The following is a 16981-nucleotide window of genomic DNA, read 5'->3' on the forward strand; positions in this document are numbered from 1 at the left end:
ATCCTCCCAGCGACAGTGAGGAGCTATGATGGAACTCCTGGAGCGGAATATGCCATGGAGGGTGCGAAAGAGAGGGGGGAATCGAGAGCTGCGCGGAGAAGGAGGCAAGGGTGGGTAGAGAGAAAATGACGGCGGAAGCGGCGAGCAGAGGAGAAAACATCCTCCCAGCGACAGCGAGGAGCTATGATGGAGCTCCTGGAGCTGGATGTAATATGGAGGGTGCGAGAGAGAGGAGGGAATCGAGAGCTGCGTGGAGAAGGAGGCAAGGGTGGGTAGAGAGAAAATGACGGTGGAAGGGGCGAGCGGAGGAGAAAACATCCTCCCAGCGACAGCGAGGAGCTATGATGGAGCTCCTGGAGCGGAATATGACATGGAGGGTGCGAAAGAGAGGGGGGAATCGAGAGTTGCGCGGAGAAGGAGGCAAGGGTGGGTAGAGAGAAAATGACGGTGGAAGGGGCGAGCGGAGGAGAAAACATCCTCCCAGCGACAGCGAGAAGCTATGATGGAGCTCCTGAAGCTGGATGTAATATGGAGGGTGCGAGAGAGAGGAGGGAATCGAGAGCTGCGCGGAGAAGGAGGCAAGGGTGGGTAGAGAGAAAATGACGGTGGAAGGGGCGAGCGGAGGAGAAAACATCCTCCCAGCGACAGTGAGGAGCTATGATGGAGCTCCTGGAGCGGAATATGACATGGAGGGTGCGAAAGAGAGGGGGGAATCGAGAGCTGCGCGGAAAAGGAGGCAAGGGTGGGTAGAGAGAAAATGACGGTGGAAGGGGCGAGCGGAGGAGAAAACATCCTCCCAGCAACAGCGAGGAGCTATGATGGAGCTCCTGGAGCGGGATATGACATGGTGGGTGCGAGAGAGAGGGGGGAATCGAGAGCGGCGCGGAGAAGGAGGCAAGGGTGGGTGGAGAGAAAATGACGGCGGAAGCGGCGAGCAGAGGAGAAAACATCCTCCCAGCGACAGCGAGGAGCTTTGATGGAGCTCCTGGAGCTGGATGTAATATGGAGGGTGCGAGAGAGAGCAGGGAATCGAGAGCTGCGCGGAGAAGGAGGCAAGGGTGGGTAGAGAGAAAATGACGGTGGAAGGGGCGAGCGGAGGAGAAAACATCCTCCCAGCGACAGCGAGGAGCTATGATGGAGCTCCTGGAGCGGAATATGACATGGAGGGTGCGAAAGAGAGGGGGGTATCGAGAGCTGCGCGGAAAAAGAGGCAAGGGTGGGTAGAGAGAAAATGACGGTGGAAGGGGCGAGCGGAGGAGAAAACATCCTCCCAGCGACAGCGAGGAGCTATGATGGAGCTCCTGGAGCGGAATATGACATGGAGGGTGCGAAAGAGAGGGGGGAATCGAGAGCTACGCGGAGAAGGAGGCAAGGGTGGGTAGAGAGAAAATGACGGTGGAAGGGGCAAGCGGAGGAGAAAACATCCTCCCAGCGACAGTGAGGAGCTATAATGGAGCTCCTGGAGCGGGATATGACATGGTGGGTGCGAGAGAGAGGGGGGAATCGAGAGCGGCGCAGAGAAGGAGGCAAGGGTGGGTAGAGAGAAAATGACGGTGGAAGGGGCGAGCGGAGGAGAAAACATCCTCCCAGCGACAGCGAGGAGCTATGATGGAGCTCCTGGAGCGGAATATGACATGGAGGGTGCGAAAGAGAGGGGGGGGATCGAGAGCTGCGCGGAGAAGGAGGCAAGGGTGGGTAGAGAGAAAATGACGGTGGAAGGGGCGAGCGGAGGAGAAAACATCCTCCCAGCGACAGCGAGGAGCTATGATGTAGCTCCTGGAGCTGGATGTAATATGGAGGGTGCGAGAGAGAGGGGGGAATCGAGAGCTGCGCGGAGAAGGAGGCAAGGGTGGGTAGAGAGAAAATGACGGTGGAAGGGGCGAGCGGAGGAGAAAACATCCTCCCAGCGACAGCGAGGAGCTATGATGGAGCTCCTGAAGCTGGATGTAATATGGAGGGTGCGAGAGAGAGGAGGGAATCGAGAGCTGCGCGGAAAAGGAGGCAAGGGTGGGTAGAGAGAAAATGACGGTGGAAGGGGCGAGCGGAGGAGAAAACATCCTCCCAGCGACAGTGAGGAGCTATGATGGAACTCCTGGAGCGGAATATGACATTGAGGGTGCGAAAGAGAGGGGGGAATCGAGAGCTGCGCGGAAAAGGAGGCAAGGGTGGGTAGAGAGAAAATGACGGTGGAAGGGGCGAGCGGAGGAGAAAACATCCTCCCAGCGACAGTGAGGAGCTATAATGGAGCTCCTGGAGCGGGATATGACATGGAGGGTGCGAAAGAGAGGGGGGAATCGAGAGCTGCGCGGAAAAGGAGGAAAGGGTGGGTAGAGAGAAAATGACGGTGGAAGGGGCGAGCGGAGGAGAAAACATCCTCCCAGCGACAGCGAGGAGCTATGATGGAGCTCCTGGAGCGGAATATGACATGGAGGGTTCGAAAGAGAGGGGGGAACCGAGAGCTGCGCGGAGAAGGAGGCAAGGGTGGGTAGAGAGAAAATGACGGTGGAAGGGGCGAGCGGAGGAGAAAACATCCTCCCAGCGACAGTGAGGAGCTATGATGGAACTCCTGGAGCGGAATATGACATGGAGGGTGCGAAAGAGAGGGGGGAATCGAGAGCTGCGCGGAGAAGGAGGCAAGGGTGGGTAGAGAAAAAATGACGGCGGAAGCGGCGAGCAGAGTAGAAAACATCCTCCCAGCGACAGCGAGGAGCTATGATGGAGCTCCTTGAGCTGGATGTAATATGGAGGGTGCGAGAGAGAGGAGGGAATCGAGAGCTGCGCGGAGAAGGAGGCAAGGGTGGGTAGAGAGAAAATGACGGTGGAAGGGGCAAGATGAGGAGAAAACATCCTCATAAGGACAGCGAGGAGCTATGATGGAGCTCCTGGAGCGGAATATGACATGGAGGGTGCGAAAGAGAGGGGGGAATCGAGAGCTGCGCGGAAAAGGAGGCAAGGGTGGGTAGAGAGAAAATGACAGTGGAAGGGGCGAGCGGAGGAGAAAACATCCTCCCAGCGACAGCGAGGAGCTATGATGGAGCTCCTGGAGCGGAATATGACATGGAGGGTGCGAAAGAGAGGGGGGAATCGAGAGCTGCGCGGAGAAGGAGGCAAGGGTGGGTAGAGAGAAAATGACGGTGGAAGGGGCGAGCGGAGGAGAAAACATCCTCCCAGCGACAGTGAGGAGCTATGATGGAACTCCTGGAGCGGAATATGACATGGAGGGTGCGAAAGAGAGGGGGGAATCGAGAGCTGCGCGGAAAAGGAGACAAGGGTGGGTAGAGAGAAAATGACGGTGGAAGGGGCGAGCGGAGGAGAAAACATCCTCCCAGCGACAGCGAGGAGCTATGATGGAGCTCCTGGAGCTGGATGTAATATGGAGGGTGCGAGAGAGAGGGGGGAATCGAGAGCTGCGCGGAGAAGGAGGCAAGGGTGGGTAGAGAGAAAATGACGGTGGAAGGGGCGAGCGGAGGAGAAAACATCCTCCCAGCGACAGTGAGGAGCTATGATGGAACTCCTGGAGCGGAATATGACATGGAGGGTGCGAAAGAGAGGGGGGAATCGAGAGCTGCGCGGAAAAGGAGGCAAGGGTGGGTAGAGAGAAAATGACGGTGGAAGGGGCAAGATGAGGAGAAAACATCCTCATAAGGACAGCGAGGAGCTATGATGGAGCTCCTGGAGCGGAATATGACATGGAGGGTGCGAAAGAGAGGGGGGAATCGAGAGCTGCGCGGAGAAGGAGGCAAGGGTGGGTAGAGAGAAAATGACGGTGGAAGGGGCGAGCGGAGGAGAAAACATCCTCCCAGCGACAGTGAGGAGCTATGATGGAACTCCTGGAGTGGAATATGACATGGAGGGTTCGAAAGAGAGGGGGGAATCGAGAGCTGCGCGGAAAAGGAGGCAAGGGTGGGTAGAGAGAAAATGACGGTGGAAGGGGCGAGCGGAGGAGAAAACATCCTCCCAGCGACAGTGAGGAGCTATGATGGAACTCCTGGAGCGGAATATGACATGGAGGGTTCGAAAGAGAGGGGGGAATCGAGAGCTGCGCGGAAAAGGAGGCAAGGGTGGGTAGAGAGAAAATGACGGTGGAAGGGGCGAGCGGAGGAGAAAACATCCTCCCAGCGACAGTGAGGAGCTATGATGGAGCTCCTGGAGCGGAATATGACATGGAGGGTGCGAAAGAGAGGGGGGAATCGAGAGCTGCGCGGAGAAGGAGGCAAGGGTGGGTAGAGAAAAAATGACGGTGGAAGGGGCGAGCGGAGGAGAAAACATCCTCCCAGCGACAGCGAGGAACTATGATGGAGCTCCTGGAGCGGAATATGACATGGAGGGTGCGAAAGAGAGGGGGGAATCGAGAGCTGCGCGGAGAAGGAGGCAAGGGTGGGTAGAGAGAAAATGACGGTGGAAGGGGCGAGCGGAGGAGAAAACATCCTCCCAGCGACAGCGAGGAGCTATGATGGAGCTCCTGGAGCTGGATGTAATATGGAGGGTGCGAGAGAGAGGGGGGAATCGAGAGCTGCGCGGAGAAGGAGGCAAGGGTGGGTAGAGAGAAAATGACGGTGGAAGGGGCGAGCGGAGGAGAAAACATCCTCCCAGCGACAGCGAGGAGCTATGATGGAGCTCCTAGAGCGGAATATGCCATGGAGGGTGCGAAAGAGAGGGGGGAATCGAGAGCTGCGTGGAGAAGGAGGCAAGGGTGGGTAGAGAGAAAATGACGGTGGAAGGGGCAAGATGAGGAGAAAACATCCTCATAAGGACAGCGAGGAGCTATGATGGAGCTCCTGGAGCGGAATATGACATGGAGGGTGCGAAAGAGAGGGGGGAATCGAGAGCTGCGCGGAGAAGGAGGCAAGGGTGGGTAGAGAGAAAATGACGGTGGAAGGGGCGAGCGGAGGAGAAAACATCCTCCCAGCGACAGTGAGGAGCTATGATGGAACTCCTGGAGTGGAATATGACATGGAGGGTTCGAAAGAGAGGGGGGAATCGAGAGCTGCGCGGAAAAGGAGGCAAGGGTGGGTAGAGAGAAAATGACGGTGGAAGGGGCGAGCGGAGGAGAAAACATCCTCCCAGCGACAGTGAGGAGCTATGATGGAACTCCTGGAGCGGAATATGACATGGAGGGTTCGAAAGAGAGGGGGGAATCGAGAGCTGCGCGGAAAAGGAGGCAAGGGTGGGTAGAGAGAAAATGACGGTGGAAGGGGCGAGCGGAGGAGAAAACATCCTCCCAGCGACAGTGAGGAGCTATGATGGAGCTCCTGGAGCGGAATATGACATGGAGGGTGCGAAAGAGAGGGGGGAATCGAGAGCTGCGCGGAGAAGGAGGCAAGGGTGGGTAGAGAAAAAATGACGGTGGAAGGGGCGAGCGGAGGAGAAAACATCCTCCCAGCGACAGCGAGGAGCTATGATGGAGCTCCTGGAGCGGAATATGACATGGAGGGTGCGAAAGAGAGGGGGGAATCGAGAGCTGCGCGGAGAAGGAGGCAAGGGTGGGTAGAGAGAAAATGACGGTGGAAGGGGCGAGCGGAGGAGAAAACATCCTCCCAGCGACAGCGAGGAGCTATGATGGAGCTCCTGGAGCTGGATGTAATATGGAGGGTGCGAGAGAGAGGGGGGAATCGAGAGCTGCGCGGAGAAGGAGGCAAGGGTGGGTAGAGAGAAAATGACGGTGGAAGGGGCGAGCGGAGGAGAAAACATCCTCCCAGCGACAGCGAGGAGCTATGATGGAGCTCCTAGAGCGGAATATGCCATGGAGGGTGCGAAAGAGAGGGGGGAATCGAGAGCTGCGTGGAGAAGGAGGCAAGGGTGGGTAGAGAGAAAATGAAGGTGGAAGGGGCGAGCAGAGGAGAAAACATCCTCCCAGCGACAGTGAGGAGCTATGATGGAACTCCTGGAGCGGAATATGACATGGAGGGTGCGAAAGAGAGGGGGGAATCGAGAGCTGCGCGGAAAAGGAGGCAAGGGTGGGTAGAGAGAAAATGACGGTGGAAGGGGCGAGCAGAGGAGAAAACATCCTCCCAGCGACAGCGAGGAGCTATGATGAAGCTCATGGATCGGGATATGACATGGAGGGTGCGAAAGAGAGGGGGGAATCGAGAGCTGCGCGGAAAAGGAGGCAAGGGTGGGTAGAGAGAAAATGACGGTGGAAGGGGCGAGCGGAGGAGAAAACATCCTCCCAGCGACAGCGAGGAGCTATGATGGAGCTCCTGGAGCAGAATATGACATGGAGGGTGCGAAAGAGAGGGGGGAATCGAGAGCTGAGCGGAGAAGGAGGCAAGGGTGGGTAGAGAGAAAATGACGGTGGAAGGGGCGAGCGGAGGAGAAAACATCCTCCCAGCGACAGTGAGGAGCTATGATGGAACTCCTGGAGCGGAATATGACATGGAGGGTGCGAAAGAGAGGGGGGAATCGAGAGCTGCGCGGAAAAGGAGGCAAGGGTGGGTAGAGAGAAAATGACGGTGGAAGGGGCGAGCAGAGGAGAAAACATCCTCCCAGCGACAGCGAGGAGCTATGATGGAGCTCCTGGATCGGGATATGACATGGAGGGTGCGAAAGAGAGGGGGGAATCGAGAGCTGCGCGGAAAAGGAGGCAAGGGTGGGTAGAGAGAAAATGACGGTGGAAGGGGCGAGCGGAGGAGAAAACATCCTCCCAGCGACAGTGAGGAGCTATGATGGAACTCCTGGAGCGGAATATGACATGGAGGGTGCGAAAGAGAGGGGGGAATCGAGAGCTGCGCGGAAAAGGAGGCAAGGGTGGGTAGAGAGAAAATGACGGTGGAAGGGGCGAGCAGAGGAGAAAACATCCTCCCAGCGACAGCGAGGAGCTATGATGGAGCTCCTGGAGCGGGATATGACATGGAGGGTGCGAAAGAGAGGGGGAAATCGAGAGCTGCGCGGAAAAGGAGGCAAGGGTGGGTAGAGAGAAAATGACGGTGGAAGGGGCAAGATGAGGAGAAAACATCCTCATAAGGACAGCGAGGAGCTATGATGGAGCTCCTGGAGCGGAATATGACATGGAGGGTGCGAAAGAGAGGGGGGAATCGAGAGCTGCGCGGAGAAGGAGGCAAGGGTGGGTAGAGAGAAAATGACGGTGGAAGGGGCGAGCGGAGGAGAAAACATCCTCCCAGCGACAGCGAGGAGCTATGATGGAGCTCCTGGAGCTGGATGTAATATGGAGGGTGCGAGAGAGAGGGGGGAATCGAGAGCTGCGCGGAGAAGGAGGCAAGGGTGGGTAGAGAGAAAATGACGGTGGAAGGGGCGAGCGGAGGAGAAAACATCCTCCCAGCGACAGCGAGGAGCTATGATGGAGCTCCTGGAGCGGAATATGCCATGGAGGGTGCGAAAGAGAGGGGGGAATCGAGAGCTGCGTGGAGAAGGAGGCAAGGGTGGGTAGAGAGAAAATGAAGGTGGAAGGGGCGAGCAGAGGAGAAAACATCCTCCCAGCGACAGTGAGGAGCTATGATGGAGCTCCTGGATCGGGATATGACATGGAGGGTGCGAAAGAGAGGGGGGAATCGAGAGCTGCGCGGAAAAGGAGGCAAGGGTGGGTAGAGAGAAAATGACGGTGGAAGGGGCGAGTGGAGGAGAAAACATCCTCCCAGCGACAGCGAGGAGCTATGATGGAGCTCCTGGAGCGGAATATGACATGGAGGGTGCGAAAGAGAGGGGGGAATCGAGAGCTGAGCGGAGAAGGAGGCAAGGGTGGGTAGAGAGAAAATGACGGTGGAAGGGGCGAGCGGAGGAGAAAACATCCTCCCAGCGACAGTGAGGAGCTATGATGGAACTCCTGGAGCGGAATATGACATGGAGGGTGCGAAAGAGAGGGGGGAATCGAGAGCTGCGCGGAAAAGGAGGCAAGGGTGGGTAGAGAGAAAATGACGGTGGAAGGGGCGAGCGGAGGAGAAAACATCCTCCCAGCGACAGCGAGGAGCTATGATGGAGCTCCTGGAGCTGGATGTAATATGGAGGGTGCGAGAGAGAGGAGGGAATCGAGAGCTGCGCGGAGAAGGAGGCAAGGGTGGGTAGAGAGAAAATGACGGTGGAAGGGGCGAGCGGAGGAGAAAACATCCTCCAAAAGACAGCGAGGAGCTATGATGGAGCTCCTGGAGCGGAATATGACATGGAGGGTGCGAAAGAGAGGGGGGAATCGAGAGCTGCGCGGAAAAGGAGGCAAGGGTGGGTAGAGAGAAAATGACGGTGGAAGGGGCGAGCGGAGGAGAAAACATCCTCCCAGCGACAGCAAGGAGCTATGATGGAGCTCCTGGAGCGGAATATGACATGGAGGGTGCGAAAGAGAGGGGGGAATCGAGAGCTGCGCGGAAAAGGAGGCAAGGGTGGGTAGAGAGAAAATGACGGTGGAAGGGGCGAGCGGAGGAGAAAACTTCCTCCCAGCGACAGTGAGGAGCTATGATGGAACTCCTGGAGCGGAATATGACATGGAGGGTGCGAAAGAGAGGGGGGAATCGAGAGCTGCGCGGAAAAGGAGGCAAGGGTGGGTAGAGAGAAAATGACAGTGGAAGGGGCGAGCGGAGGAGAAAACATCCTCCCAGCGACAGTGAGGAGCTATGATGGAACTCCTGGAGCGGAATATGACATTGAGGGTGCGAAAGAGAGAGGGAATCGAGAGCTGCGCGGAAAAGGAGGCAAGGGTGGGTAGAGAGAAAATGACGGTGGAAGGGGTGAGCGGAGGAGAAAACATCCTCCCAGCGACAGCGAGGAGCTATTATGGAGCTCCTGGAGCGGAATATGACATGGAGGGTGCGAAAGAGAGGGGGGAATCGAGAGCTGCGCGGAAAAGGAGGCAAGGGTGGGTAGAGAGAAAATGACGGTGGAAGGGGCGAGCGGAGGAGAAAACATCCTCCCAGCGACAGTGAGGAGCTATGATGGAACTCCTGGAGCGGAATATGACATGGAGGGTGCGAAAGAGAGGGGGGAATCGAGAGCTGCGCGGAAAAGGAGGCAAGGGTGGGTAGAGAGAAAATGGCGGTGGAAGGGGCGAGCGGAGGAGAAAACATCCTCCCAGCGACAGCAAGGAGCTATGATGGAGCTCCTGGAGCGGAATATGACATGGAGGGTGCGAAAGAGAGGGGGGAATCGAGAGCTGCGCGGAAAAGGAGGCAAGGGTGGGTAGAGAGAAAATGACGGTGGAAGGGGCGAGCGGAGGAGAAAACTTCCTCCCAGCGACAGTGAGGAGCTATGATGGAACTCCTGGAGCGGAATATGACATGGAGGGTGCGAAAGAGAGGGGGGAATCGAGAGCTGCGCGGAAAAGGAGGCAAGGGTGGGTAGAGAGAAAATGACGGTGGAAGGGGCGAGCGGAGGAGAAAACATCCTCCCAGCGACAGCAAGGAGCTATGATGGAGCTCCTGGAGCGGAATATGACATGGAGGGTGCGAAAGAGAGGGGGGAATCGAGAGCTGCGCGGAAAAGGAGGCAAGGGTGGGTAGAGAGAAAATGACGGTGGAAGGGGCGAGCGGAGGAGAAAACATCCTCCCAGCGACAGCGAGGAGCTATGATGGAGCTCCTGGAGCGGAATATGACATGGAGGGTGCGAAAGAGAGGGGGGAATCGAGAGCTGAGCGGAGAAGGAGGCAAGGGTGGGTAGAGAGAAAATGACGGTGGAAGGGGCGAGCGGAGGAGAAAACATCCTCCCAGCGACAGTGAGGAGCTATGATGGAACTCCTGGAGCGGAATATGACATGGAGGGTGCGAAAGAGAGGGGGGAATCGAGAGCTGCGCGGAAAAGGAGGCAAGGGTGGGTAGAGAGAAAATGACGGTGGAAGGGGCGAGCAGAGGAGAAAACATCCTCCCAGCGACAGCGAGGAGCTATGATGGAGCTCCTGGATCGGGATATGACATGGAGGGTGCGAAAGAGAGGGGGGAATCGAGAGCTGCGCGGAAAAGGAGGCAAGGGTGGGTAGAGAGAAAATGACGGTGGAAGGGGCGAGCGGAGGAGAAAACATCCTCCCAGCGACAGCGAGGAGCTATGATGGAGCTCCTGGAGCGGAATATGACATGGAGGGTGCGAAAGAGAGGGGGGAATCGAGAGCTGCGCGGAAAAGGAGGCAAGGGTGGGTAGAGAGAAAATGACGGTGGAAGGGGCGAGCGGAGGAGAAAACATCCTCCCAGCGACAGCGAGGAGCTATGATGGAGCTCCTGGAGCTGGATGTAATATGGAGGGTGCGAGAGAGAGGAGGGAATCGAGAGCTGCGCGGAGAAGGAGGCAAGGGTGGGTAGAGAGAAAATGACGGTGGAAGGGGCGAGCGGAGGAGAAAACATCCTCCCAGCGACAGCGAGGAGCTATGATGGAGCTCCTGGAGCGGAATATGACATGGAGGGTGCGAAAGAGAGGGGGGAATCGAGAGCTGCGCGGAAAAGGAGGCAAGGGTGGGTAGAGAGAAAATGACGGTGGAAGGGGCGAGCGGAGGAGAAAACATCCTCCCAGCGACAGTGAGGAGCTATGATGGAACTCCTGGAGCGGAATATGACATGGAGGGTGCGAAAGAGAGGGGGGAATCGAGAGCTGCGCGGAAAAGGAGGCAAGGGTGGGTAGAGAGAAAATGACGGTGGAAGGGGCGAGCGGAGGAGAAAACATCCTCCCAGCGACAGCGATTAGCTATGATGGAGCTCCTGGAGCGGAATATGACATGGAGGGTGCGAAAGAGAGGGGGGAATCGAGAGCTGCGCGGAGAAGGAGGCAAGGGTGGGTAGAGAGAAAATGACGGTGGAAGGGGCGAGCGGAGGAGAAAACATCCTCCCAGCGACAGTGAGGAGCTATGATGGAACTCCTGGAGCGGAATATGACATGGAGGGTGCGAAAGAGAGGGGGGAATCGAGAGCTGCGCGGAAAAGGAGGCAAGGGTGGGTAGAGAGAAAATGACGGTGGAAGGGGCGAGCGGAGGAGAAAACTTCCTCCCAGCGACAGTGAGGAGCTATGATGGAACTCCTGGAGCGGAATATGACATGGAGGGTGCGAAAGAGAGGAGGGAATCGAGAGCTGCGCGGAAAAGGAGGCAAGGGTGGGTAGAGAGAAAATGATGGTGGAAGGGGCGAGCGGAGGAGAAAACATCCTCCCAGCGACAGTGAGGAGCTATGATGGAACTCCTGGAGCGGAATATGACATGGAGGGTGCGAAAGAGAGGGGGGAATCGAGAGCTGCGCGGAAAAGGAGGCAAGGGTGGGTAGAGAGAAAATGACGGTGGAAGGGGCGAGCGGAGGAGAAAACATCCTCCCAGCGACAGCAAGGAGCTATGATGGAGCACCTGGAGCGGAATATGACATGGAGGGTGCGAAAGAGAGGGGGGAATCGAGAGCTGCGCGGAAAAGGAGGCAAGGGTGGGTAGAGAGAAAATGAAGGTGGAAGGGGCGAGCGGAGGAGAAAACATCCTCCCAGCGACAGTGAGGAGCTATGATGGAACTCCTGGAGCGGAATATGACATTGAGGGTGCGAAAGAGAGGGGGGAATCGAGAGCTGCGCGGAAAAGGAGGCAAGGGTGGGTAGAGAGAAAATGACGGTGGAAGGGGCGAGCGGAGGAGAAAACATCCTCCCAGCGACAGCAAGGAGCTATGATGGAGCTCCTGGAGCGGAATATGACATGGAGGGTGCGAAAGAGAGGGGGGAATCGAGAGCTGCGCGGAAAAGGAGGCAAGGGTGGGTAGAGAGAAAATGACGGTGGAAGGGGCGAGCGGAGGAGAAAACATCCTCCCAGCGACAGTGAGGAGCTATGATGGAACTCCTGGAGCGGAATATGACATGGAGGGTGCGAAAGAGAGGGGGGAATCGAGAGCTGCGCGGAAAAGGAGGCAAGGGTGGGTAGAGAGAAAATGACGGTGGAAGGGGCGAGCGGAGGAGAAAACATCCTCCCAGCGACAGCGATTAGCTATGATGGAGCTCCTGGAGCGGAATATGACATGGAGGGTGCGAAAGAGAGGGGGGAATCGAGAGCTGCGCGGAAAAGGAGGCAAGGGTGGGTAGAGAGAAAATGACGGTGGAAGGGGCGAGCGGAGGAGAAAACATCCTCCCAGCGACAGCGATTAGCTATGATGGAGCTCCTGGAGCGGAATATGACATGGAGGGTGCGAAAGAGAGGGGGGAATCGAGAGCTGCGCGGAGAAGGAGGCAAGGGTGGGTAGAGAGAAAATGACGGTGGAAGGGGCGAGCGGAGGAGAAAACATCCTCCCAGCGACAGTGAGGAGCTATGATGGAACTCCTGGAGCGGAATATGACATGGAGGGTGCGAAAGAGAGGGGGGAATCGAGAGCTGCGCGGAAAAGGAGGCAAGGGTGGGTAGAGAGAAAATGACGGTGGAAGGGGCGAGCGGAGGAGAAAACATCCTCCCAGCGACAGTGAGGAGCTATGATGGAACTCCTGGAGCGGAATATGACATGGAGGGTGCGAAAGAGAGGGGGGAATCGAGAGCTGCGCGGAAAAGGAGGCAAGGGTGGGTAGAGAGAAAATGACGGTGGAAGGGGCGAGCGGAGGAGAAAACATCCTCCCAGCGACAGCAAGGAGCTATGATGGAGCTCCTGGAGAGGAATATGACATGGAGGGTGCGAAAGAGAGGGGGGAATCGAGAGCTGCGCGGAAAAGGAGGCAAGGGTGGGTAGAGAGAAAATGAAGGTGGAAGGGGCGAGCGGAGGAGAAAACTTCCCCCCAGCGACAGTGAGGAGCTATGATGGAACTCCTGGAGCGGAATATGACATGGAGGGTGCGAAAGAGAGGGGGGAATCGAGAGCTGCGCGGAAAAGGAGGCAAGGGTGGGTAGAGAGAAAATGACGGTGGAAGGGGCGAGCGGAGGAGAAAACATCCTCCCAGCGACAGTGAGAAGCTATGATGGAACTCCTGGAGCGGAATATGACATGGAGGGTGCGAAAGAGAGGGGGGGAATCGAGAGCTGCGCGGAAAAGGAGGCAAGGGTGGGTAGAGAGAAAATGACGGTGGAAGGGGCGAGCGGAGGAGAAAACATCCTCCCAGCGACAGTGAGGAGCTATGATGGAACTCCTGGAGCGGAATATGACATGGAGGGTGCGAAAGAGAGGGGGGAATCGAGAGCTGCGTGGAAAAGGAGGCAAGGGTGGGTAGAGAGAAAATGACGGTGGAAGGGGCGAGCGGAGGAGAAAACATCCTCCCAGCGACAGCAAGGAGCTATGATGGAGCTCCTGGAGCGGAATATGACATGGAGGGTGCGAAAGAGAGGGGGGAATCGAGAGCTGCGCGGAAAAGGAGGCAAGGGTGGGTAGAGAGAAAATGACGGTGGAAGGGGCGAGCGGAGGAGAAAACATCCTCCCAGCGACAGTGAGGAGCTATGATGGAACTCCTGGAGCGGAATATGACATGGAGGGTGCGAAAGAGAGGGGGGAATCGAGAGCTGCGCGGAAAAGGAGGCAAGGGTGGGTAGAGAGAAAATGACGGTGGAAGGGGCGAGCGGAGGAGAAAACATCCTCCCAGCGACAGTGAGGAGCTATGATGGAACTCCTGGAGCGGAATATGACATGGAGGGTGCGAAAGAGAGGGGGGAATCGAGAGCTGCGCGGAAAAGGAGGCAAGGGTGGGTAGAGAGAAAATGACGGTGGAAGGGGCGAGCGGAGGAGAAAACATCCTCCCAGTGACAGCAAGGAGCTATGATGGAGCTCCTGGAGCGGAATATGACATGGAGGGTGCGAAAGAGAGGGGGGAATCGAGAGCTGCGCGGAAAAGGAGGCAAGGGTGGGTAGAGAGAAAATGACGGTGGAAGGGGCGAGCGGAGGAGAAAACATCCTCCCAGCGACAGTGAGGAGCTATGATGGAACTCCTGGAGCGGAATATGACATGGAGGGTGCGAAAGAGAGGGGGGAATCGAGAGCTGCGCGGAAAAGGAGGCAAGGGTGGGTAGAGAGAAAATGACGGTGGAAGGGGCGAGCGGAGGAGAAAACATCCTCCCAGCGACAGCGATTAGCTATGATGGAGCTCCTGGAGCGGAATATGACATGGAGGGTGCGAAAGAGAGGGGGGAATCGAGAGCTGCGCGGAGAAGGAGGCAAGGGTGGGTAGAGAGAAAATGACGGTGGAAGGGGCGAGCGGAGGAGAAAACATCCTCCCAGCGACAGTGAGGAGCTATGATGGAACTCCTGGAGCGGAATATGACATGGAGGGTGCGAAAGAGAGGGGGGAATCGAGAGCTGCGCGGAAAAGGAGGCAAGGGTGGGTAGAGAGAAAATGACGGTGGAAGGGGCGAGCGGAGGAGAAAACATCCTCCCAGCGACAGTGAGGAGCTATGATGGAACTCCTGGAGCGGAATATGACATGGAGGGTGCGAAAGAGAGGGGGGAATCGAGAGCTGCGCGGAAAAGGAGGCAAGGGTGGGTAGAGAGAAAATGACGGTGGAAGGGGCGAGCGGAGGAGAAAACATCCTCCCAGCGACAGTGAGGAGCTATGATGGAACTCCTGGAGCGGAATATGACATGGAGGGTGCGAAAGAGAGGGGGGAATCGAGAGCTGCGCGGAAAAGGAGGCAAGGGTGGGTAGAGAGAAAATGACGGTGGAAGGGGCGAGCGGAGGAGAAAACATCCTCCCAGCGACAGCAAGGAGCTATGATGGAGCTCCTGGAGCGGAATATGACATGGAGGGTGCGAAAGAGAGGGGGGAATCGAGAGCTGCGCGGAAAAGGAGGCAAGGGTGGGTAGAGAGAAAATGACGGTGGAAGGGGCGAGCGGAGGAGAAAACTTCCTCCCAGCGACAGTGAGGAGCTATGATGGAACTCCTGGAGCGGAATATGACATGGAGGGTGCGAAAGAGAGGGGGGAATCGAGAGCTGCGCGGAAAAGGAGGCAAGGGTGGGTAGAGAGAAAATGACGGTGGAAGGGGCGAGCGGAGGAGAAAACATCCTCCCAGCGACAGCGAGGAGCTATGATGGAGCTCCTGGAGCGGAATATGACATGGAGGGTGCGAAAGAGAGGGGGGAATCGAGAGCTGCGTGGAAAAGGAGGCAAGGGTGGGTAGAGAGAAAATGACGGTGGAAGGGGCGAGCGGAGGAGAAAACATCCTCCCAGCGACAGTGAGGAGCTATGATGGAACTCCTGGAGCGGAATATGACATGGAGGGTGCGAAAGAGAGGGGGGAATCGAGAGCTGCGCGGAAAAGGAGGCAAGGGTGGGTAGAGAGAAAATGACGGTGGAAGGGGCGAGCGGAGGAGAAAACATCCTCCCAGCGACAGCGAGGAGCTATGACGGAGCTCCTGGAGCGGAATATGACATGGAGGGTGCGAAAGAGAGGGGGGAATCGAGAGCTGCGCGGAGAAGGAGGCAAGGGTGGGTAGAGAGAAAATGACGGTGGAAGGGGCGAGCGGAGGAGAAAACATCCTCCCAGCGACAGTGAGGAGCTATGATGGAACTCCTGGAGCGGAATATGACATGGAGGGTGCGAAAGAGAGGGGGGAATCGAGAGCTGCGCGGAAAAGGAGGCAAGGGTGGGTAGAGAGAAAATGACGGTGGAAGGGGCGAGCGGAGGAGAAAACATCCTCCCAGCGACAGCAAGGAGCTATGATGGAGCTCCTGGAGCGGAATATGACATGGAGGGTGCGAAAGAGAGGGGGGAATCGAGAGCTGCGCGGAAAAGGAGGCAAGGGTGGGTAGAGAGAAAATGACGGTGGAAGGGGCGAGCGGAGGAGAAAACTTCCTCCCAGCGACAGTGAGGAGCTATGATGGAACTCCTGGAGCGGAATATGACATGGAGGGTGCGAAAGAGAGGGGGGAATCGAGAGCTGCGCGGAAAAGGAGGCAAGGGTGGGTAGAGAGAAAATGACGGTGGAAGGGGCGAGCGGAGGAGAAAACATCCTCCCAGCGACAGTGAGGAGCTATGATGGAACTCCTGGAGCGGAATATGACATTGAGGGTGCGAAAGAGAGGGGGGAATCGAGAGCTGCGCGGAAAAGGAGGCAAGGGTGGGTAGAGAGAAAATGACGGTGGAAGGGGCGAGCGGAGGAGAAAACATCCTCCCAGCGACAGTGAGGAGCTATGATGGAACTCCTGGAGCGGAATATGACATGTAGGGTGCGAAAGAGAGGGGGGAATCGAGAGCTGCGCGGAAAAGGAGGCAAGGGTGGGTAGAGAGAAAATGACGGTGGAAGGGGCGAGCGGAGGAGAAAACATCCTCCCAGCGACAGCAAGGAGCTATGATGGAGCTCCTGGAGCGGAATATGACATGGAGGGTGCGAAAGAGAGGGGGGAATCGAGAGCTGCGCGGAAAAGGAGGCAAGGGTGGGTAGAGAGAAAATGACGGTGGAAGGGGCGAGCGGAGGAGAAAACTTCCTCCCAGCGACAGTGAGGAGCTATGATGGAACTCCTGGAGCGGAATATGACATGGAGGGTGCGAAAGAGAGGGGGGAATCGAGAGCTGCGCGGAAAAGGAGGCAAGGGTGGGTAGAGAGAAAATGACGGTGGAAGAGGCGAGCGGAGGAGAAAACTTCCTCCAGGCGACAGTGAGGAGCTATGATGGAACTCCTGAAGCGGAATATGACATGGAGGGTGCGAAAGAGAGGGGGGAATCGAGAGCTGCGCGGAAAAGGAGGCAAGGGTGGGTAGAGAGAAAATGACGGTGGAAGGGGCGAGCGGAGGAGAAAACATCCTCCCAGCGACAGTGAGGAGCTATGATGGAACTCCTGGAGCGGAATATGACATTGAGGGTGCGAAAGAGAGGGGGGAATCGAGAGCTGCGCAGAAAAGGAGGCAAGGGTGGGTAGAGAGAAAATGACGGTGGAAGGGGCAAGCGGAGGAGAAAACATCCTCCCAGCGACAGTGAGGAGCTATGATGGAGCTCCTGGAGCGGAATATGACATGGAGGGTGCGAAAGAGAGGGGGGAATCGAGAGCTGCGCGGAAAAGGAGGCAAGGGTGGGTAGAGAGAAAATGACGGTGGAAGGGGCGAGCGGAGGAGAAAACATCCTCCCAGCGACAGTGAGGAGCTATGATGGAACTCCTGGAGCGGAATATGACATGGAGGGTGAGAAAGAGAG

The sequence above is a fragment of the Pelophylax lessonae genome (assembly GCF_965119305.1).
Source record: "Pelophylax lessonae genome assembly, chromosome: 13".
NCBI classification, from domain to species: domain Eukaryota; kingdom Metazoa; phylum Chordata; class Amphibia; order Anura; family Ranidae; genus Pelophylax; species Pelophylax lessonae.